We start from the raw sequence: 8,318 nt of genomic DNA, 5'->3' as shown, positions 1-8,318 counted from the left end.
TGTTGCAATGGAGTGATACAGGCTCTTTAGGAAGGACAGGTCCTGTTCCTCAGGGGGGACTTTGACCACCTGATATCATCAGGACGTAAGCAATCCCAGAGGCTCATGAAGTGCCATCAATGATAAGTTCCTCCTCCAAGTGACAGAGGAGCCAATGAGGGGAGGTGCTCTGCTGGACCTCATACTCATCAACAAAGAGGGGCTTGTTGGGGATGTGAAGATCAAAGGCAACCTTGTCTGCAACGATCATGAGTTGGTGGAGGTCAGGTTTCTCAGGGCAAAGAGGAGGGTGAAAAGCAAGCTCACAACCCTGGACTTCAGGAGAGCAGTCTTTGGCCTCTTCGAAGATCTGCTTGGAAGAATCCTGTGGGAGAAGGCTCTGGAGGGAATGTGGGGCCAAGGAAGCTGGTTAATATGCAAGGAACACCTCCTCCAAGCTCAAGACAATTCTATTTCAACAGATACTATGTCAGGCAAAAATGCCAGGAGGCCCGTGTGGATGAACAAAGAGCTCCTAGCCAAACTCAAACACAAAAAGGAGACATAAAGAGAGTGGAAGCAAGGACAGGTAACCTGGGGGCTAATACAGAAACACTGTCCAAGCATCCAGGGATGAAGTTAGGTTCAAAGAGGAAGGAGCCAGTCTCATTGCAGTGGTGCCCATTGACAGAGTCACTGCTGTTTATTAGCAATGTATTTATGTCCTAATATGCTACATTTGCAGAACATTGTTACATAAAAGTGGTTGCCAGTAGAGTCTGGCTGGGAAATAGGTGTTCCTTTAAGCATGAAAGCAACAGTATGTTCAATTTTTTGAAGCAAATAAATTTTCCAATAATATAACTTAACTTTTGAGGGCCATTTTTTCACCACAAAAAAAAACAAAACCAAAACCAAAACCAAAACCAAAACCAAAACCAAAACCAAAACCAAAACCAAAAACACAAACAAAAACAAACAAACAAACAAACAAACAAACAAAAACATTTATAACATTGCCATTGTGTTCTGTGTGGAGAATCATTCCATACTTCTCTCAGTAGTAATAGTGTATCAGCATGAACATTCAGATAGTTATTATTTTGAAGACATTTATTTTCTTCTTATACATTGGAAGCTTTTGATCATTGTATTCAAATCTTATCTTTAGTAAAGCAGGCTTTAATTTTATCAGTCATTACTGATGTTTCATCTAAGAGGTTTTAGGATCAAACTCATCAGAGACAGAACATTTTGAAGGACTGCAGCAAAATCCAAATTTATTGGTATACTTCAATAGCTAGTGAGACTCATACAGTCTGACTCTTTTTCTGCTCAGTTGAACCCTAGGAATAGTTTAAACAAGATTTTCTGAGACTTTACCTTTTTTTTCTTTTTTTTTCTTTTTTTTTTTTTGCTTGCTGAGCAACTATAACACAAAATGACTGGTTCACATTGTGCATGTCTAAGTTAGCAGTGTTGTATTTTCTATAGTATCTCACCCTTAGGAATATCTAGATTTCACATCAGCTACAGAGAAACAATTGGCTGCTCTGAAAAGCAGTAGATTATAGAAGTAAGTAAATTGTACCTTTTTTGTTCTTTTTCAAATCAGATCATAAATGGCTCAGTCCTGTGTAGTTTTTAATTTCTCAGAACAACCGCTGGCATAATAATAAACAAAATGTGTCACTTTCTTTTCACATTAAAAATCTTAAGAGTTTGCTGACTACAAAAACAATACACCATGTGAACTAGAGTAATGCTTTGTGGTAAATTTTTTTTTAGCTTTTCATTGTATTGCTCTTCATTTACTTTCTCGTTTACTCTATTCCCACATAGCTGAAAGGCAGGGAATAGGAAAGTAACCATCTGCAAAACTAAAGATATTTTTAGTCAGAGATAATACCTTCTTTAACTTCCTTTTTACTGAGAATTTAATGTAAATCCTTACTAGTTTGTTCTTTGCTTATTTTTAACATAAAGCAGAAGCATACTTTTTCTACTTCCATAGTAGTTTTAATTATTTCCCTGCTTCTATTATCTACTTCTTTGTTTCCAGGCATTTGTCTCTTATCACTCATCACCTCAGGAGAGTATTGTTCTTTTTTAATTCCAGGAATACTGTTATCACAGAAAACATGGAAGAGAGCATGTTTCCTGTATTTAGGAAACTGTGATTTTTAAAATCTTAATTTAACACCCATTTCACAGCTAAACTATCTTTCAAGACCTGCAAAGCTTTGGCATTCCTCGTCAGTAGGACTCAAGAAGAAAAAACTTTTTTTTGTATTTGATCTGGGATTAACTTTGATTTGGCAGGAAAAAAACTTACATTTTCATTGGTCCCGCAGCTATGCGGGTAAAGTGTTGTTATCTTTCTGCTTCTCATACAAATAGCATGGCCACTGTCGCATTTAGAGACAAATCCTGAGAAAGCAGGTGTTGCAATCATGTATGCCAGCAGATGCATTCTCTGTTTCACTAACGTTGCCAACTACAGTAAAATTCCACCAAAGGGAACCTGGAGAACTTGCACTGTGTGGTGCATAATTTAACCCTGCCACTGATTATTCATTATGTGTGTAATCTCAGCATGTGAGGTCTTTGGATAACAAACTGTGAGATATGGGCCAGTGTTAGAAACCAGAACCATTATCCCTTAGGCACTATAGAAAGAGATTCACAGATACCTTGCAAGACTCATAAACCTTCATTTCTCTTTAAACTCTCTCACCTTCCTTCCTAACACAGTTAAGAGAGGATCTGTGGTTTTGTTTAGGGTTGTTATTTTGTTCTTTGTTTCTGTAAAAATGCTACCACATCCAGCCAGAAGCAAAATATTAAATGTTTTTAATAAGATATCCTAGTGTAAACTTATAGTCCACTGCAGAAGAAACATGTATGTGTGTATAGATTAAGCTGTCTGGTGTTTTCTTATTTCTTTCTGGGGTGCGGAGAATGTTGAAACATCAACCTCTGAAATCTAGGGAATAAAGTCTGAAGGAAATGGATGTAACTGGAACATAAACGGTGTATTTTCTGCACTACAGCCACAACTGCTGATTTTCAGTCATGTCTACATCTTCTCACAAAACCTCACTAAAGCATGTGCAATTATCTTGACTCAGGGTTAGTTGCAGCAGATGTCTGGTACTCAGTGTCCTCTCATAGGGCTTTCAGTCAGATGAAAAACAGGCTTAAAGCTTCCAGGGCTGTTTTATGGGAGAGGTCAGAGTAAAAGATCACACTAGTCTCTTCTGACCATAAAATCTATGAGGCTTTGAACTGTTCCTTAACATCTCTCAGCAACTCTCTTCATTTTCCCAGCATATCCTCCACAGCATGGGCAGTGCTCTAATATTATGATCTCCCTGAGGAATATCATAGTCCAATGATCAAAGGAGGGCAAAATCGGAGGAAAATGTTAGAAATCATATGAAGAGTGTGAAAATGAGTTATGATGTATAAAGTATTTAAAAGATTCCACTGCACTAGCCTTCCCATCACTTCTATCTTTTACTTTGTTGGAAAGCGATATTTCTGTGTTCTGTCACAGGGAGTCATTGGGGCATCACCATAAGGACTCTGCCTTACTACCTCAATGATAAATGCAATGTGTTTCTCTCATTGTTCTCTGGAGTTATCTATACAATTTCACTGACATATTCCACAGGTAAATAACCAAATTCTAACTAATGATGGCAAAATCAGCATTACAGGAGCAACAGTACAAATCAACACATAGACATACACACAAAAAAAAAATCTCATCCAGTTTATTTTCTTACAGAATAGACCTCAAAAAATTAACAACACAGAAAAAATGTCAAAGATGTAATTGTAGAATTGCTATTATGTCTTATATGAATTCTCCTTTTATCTATGAAACATTTAAATAAAGCTCACTCTAGTCTGATTACATTTCTGCCATTCCGTGAGACTAAAATGAACTGAATAAAGATTTAAAACTCCCAGCTAAATAAAATTTAGTTCTGTCTTGTGATAACCATAACACAAGTTATTTAAAGTCTTGATAGAGGTGAATATTTTCCACAACGTTTTACAGAACCAGACGGTAGAATGGAATCTATGTGATACAGAGAATATACAATCACAATAACTTTTATAAATAAGTAATAATACTATTACTTAATATAGCATTAATATAATTTTTATTAATGTTTTCCATATGTCTGGAGAATAAGAACAGATTTTTTTCTTGATTGCTTTCAATCTATCTATTCCCCTGCATTGTCTCCTCATTGAAAGCAGCATTCCTCCACCCTGCTGCCCTGGCTCTCTCCTTATCTTGTCAGAGGAAAGATAGCTCTAATTATTGATTCAGTCATTTACCAGTTATGTGCCAGCATACCACGAGTGGTGGAATGGTGTCCAAACTCAAGAATTGGGCACCCAGACTATTAACCAATGAATGCCCTGTTGCAAGCTGTGCCCCTGGGCAGAGTGGAATGTCTGGGGAGCAGAGACAGAGTGCACAGAGGATGCATCCTGATCTCCTTGAGGAACACCAAGAGGTTTTTGGATTTTTCAAAAACAAAGTCAATGTATTTTATGAAAAAATAATCCAGAGAAAAAACACATCCTGTGGAAATAATTTCTGTAGAAAACTCTTCAGCAATTTAAATAGTTCCCTATAAATAATTTACAATGGAGAATTTTCTAAGAGGAAAACTTCCATTTTTCTTTGCTATTACTTTACTATAAAAATGCAGACTTTAAAAAAAAACTAAAACCTCTTAGGTTATATGACATTTTGTTTGTTACAATAGCCTTATCAAGGGCATTTTGCCTACAAAATGGAATGACGAAGTTAGAGAAACTATGGAGAATTAGGTCTATTTGAAGTATTCTGGACTCTAGTCCTTTGAAAAACAACTCAACGTAAAAGGAAGCTGTTGCTAGGATACTATAGTCACTGTCATCAGGATAATGTGGTTTGCTTTTTTTTTTTTTTAATATTTTAAACAAGAACTCTTGATTGCTGAACACAACAGATTATGAACACTAGTATCAAAGCTACTTGGTGTATTAGACTGAGTGGAACATTCAATTTCATGTTGAAAATACAAAGTGAAGTTAAAGTCTTCAAAGTGAAATCCATCAAACAGTGTCATAATAAATGAATGGCCACAAGGCTTGTTAGTTGTCTGAATAGAAGAGCACAGACATGTGGCTCAGAAGAAAGCTAAGAACATAAGCCAGAGAGACTAAAGAAGAAGAGTGAACAGATGTTGCTGTGGAGATGACGGAAGTGCGCAGCCATTTCATTCTGCTGGATTCAAAGACAACTAAAATCTTCAGGAACAAAAGTAGGTGCTGAATTAGTCTTCTGACTGGAATGACTACATAGTTGAAATGATACTGTACAGATTGGAAGTACAATTAGGATTATGGTCAAGATTATCACTCTGTTAAATCATAAATAAAACTTCCCTCAACTAGAAGACACACTCTGACAGTCTTCTATGTATTTTCCTGTCGAAGAAAGTGTCCAAGGTTCTCCAGGTTATTCAGATACCCATGCTATCAACTGCAGTGCAGTTTTGCCTTGGAGAGTCCAGACCTACAGTCAGAGCATAACAGTTCACAAAGAAAATAGCTTGCATAATAAATTTCCTACTCTGCCTGAGGAAGAGTGTAAAGGTATTCTCTCATAATTAAAATATGAATGCTGTCATCTGATAATATTCCTTGTGAGAAATAACAAGCTTGTTAATTAATTGTGCAATTTCTTGACATTTAAACAGGACTGTTTTTTTGGGGTTTTGTTGTTTAGTTTTGTTTTGGTTTTTTTCTGTGTCTGATCATTTTTTTGAGGTGTTTCTTCCAGGCATGTTTATTATGCTAACCATAATTAATAACCAGCACAAAAGACCATTCTTAAACAGAAGGGTAAAAGATGTAGTTTTGTCCTTTTGCTCAACTGAAGTTATATTAAAATAGACAATAACGATAATTAAATAGAGGATAGAGGGTTTATTCTTATTAAGTCCTCATCATCTTTCTGGGCTTCCCACATTTGTCTTCTGACATCTATCTTTCATAAAGTCACCTCTTAATTCCTTTTTACTTTAATGAATAAAACGTTATGGCATAAAACTCCCAAGAGGATGGCAAGACAGTCCAGCCTTACTTTACTGATATTAAACCTGAAAAGGGTGCTCCTGCAGATAGATTGTAAGTTGTGGCATGGGTACAGTGAAATACCTGTGGGTATAGACTTTTACTTTTAAGAGATTATGTGGCTCCCACAACTGTAATAACTGAAAACAGATCTTGACTTTTAGCACAGTAGTGAGAACATGGTACATCATATTTTAAGTGTAGCTTTCAACAGGTCAGTCCAAAATTAAATTTTACGTTTCACAGAAAATTCAAATATTTTTGAAATCTCCTTTAGTCTGAATGGGATTGAAGAGTACAAGTTTCCAAACATTCTGCAAATAAAAAATTTCAAAGTATTCTCTTTTGGAAAGAGCAAGTCCAGTCTCTGTGAATTTACCAAGTTATTCATCAAATCTAAACGTCTTATTTCAAAGGAGTTATCAAGATATATGAGAAAATTGTATGACTTACAGGTTTAAATTCTCTGAACTTGAGAATGACCTTTCTCACCAGCTTTCTAGAGATAATCTGTCATTTATTATCATCTTCTACAATATTAAGTTAATTTATGTGATCCTTCTGATATATATATATATATATATATATATGCCACTTAATTGCTTTGGTATGGCTTAGGTTTTTTTAGTTGCTTTTTTCCCTCAAGTGAGATGTCTGTCAGGGGGTTGACCTGTTATCTTTATATTTATGCTGTGATTTACTAAGAGGTTACAATACTCAACAGTGTCCCTACTGAAGGGACACGGAATAGGCAATGGGTCTATTACGTGGCATTGCAGTTCTCAGTCCAGGATGATAACTGCAATCAGCGATCGCTTGAGTTTATATACCAGGTTACGAACTGCAGCAGTCAGAAACAGATATACTGCCTTCTTGGGACAAAGAGATAGGGCAATAACCTCATCCACTGCACCAGTGGGAAATGACAAAACATGTCAGAGCTCTCAGAAATTATAATTTTCTATGTGTATCTAAGGTCAACTGTTGACTTTAGTATAATAAAGAATTAATTTCTCAGAGTCAGAAGAATGCTTTCTCTTGATTTTTAATTCCTCTGTTTTTAATTTCTGATAAGAGACTGAACACTAACATATCTGATATGTTTTGGAAGTATCACAGCAGCAACAGCATTCAGAAGATCTGCTCTTTTGACAGTGTCAGTGGTTTAGCCACTACAAGAGTAGACTTTTTTCATCCAACAGTCCTGGCATTAAAGTGCCTATTATAAAATTACAATTTCCAGCTTGCCACACTCATCTTTTCTTATAGAGGTATTTCATGATAATGGGGGGGGTGGGGGGTGGGGATGTCTTTATTCTTTTAGGGAAACATTTCCTTTTTGCCAGAACAGAAAAGGGGAAAAACAAAAAAATAATTTATTGTGATTAAAATTTTGCCAAAAAAAAAAAAAAAAAACTTTGAAAAAAACCTCTTGAATCTTAGAAAATTATAACATTTGGGTCTAATTTGTAAATTTACTAATGATGAACCCCTACAGGTAATGTTACTGTCTTTTCTAATCACACAAGAAATAGTCAGAAAATTAGAATTTATCTTATTTTTCTTAACTTACCTGAAAACTAAGTATTTTGCTTTAAACCTTTAAACTTATCTCAAACTTTTAAGGCTTGGAGAAATTTTAATTATATAAGCTTTCTTCATAGTCTGGTGACTCCAGAAAGAGCTAATGACAGCCTAAATCAGATATTGAAATTGGACAGAATGAAACCAATAAGTAAATGAGCACTAGTATGTGCTGACTTGCACTTAAATCTCTATCAACACGACTTCATTAAGAATCCTGGCAATTGAATTGACAAATTCAATTGCCAAAATGACACCTATTGCCATTTGAGATGTCCTAAGATGTCTGAGATATCTTCACAGGAATGACAGTTATGTCACATGAAAGAGGTAGATACCTAATTTAGGTATCAACACCGAATTGAATCCTTCCTCTATCTTTCTGATGGCAAAAGTTAAAGTTCATAAATTCTATCCAAAAAAAAAAGACAATACTGTTGACTAAACACAGCTCCTAACACTACTTGCAGTATCCTATGGTCTCCAAGACAACTACATGGGACTGTCAGGTATGCACAGATCCTATAGGAGACCGACTCAAGTTTTGGGCCAGTAGCTGAAAATCTCAAAGCAAATCTTTCACAAAGAAATCTTAAACATAATCTTGA

The sequence above is a fragment of the Tyto alba genome, unplaced genomic scaffold, assembly GCF_018691265.1.
Source record: "Tyto alba isolate M040663 unplaced genomic scaffold, T.alba_DEE_v4.0 Super-Scaffold_40, whole genome shotgun sequence".
Lineage (NCBI taxonomy): Eukaryota > Metazoa > Chordata > Aves > Strigiformes > Tytonidae > Tyto > Tyto alba.
This window is presented reverse-complemented; position numbering follows the sequence as displayed.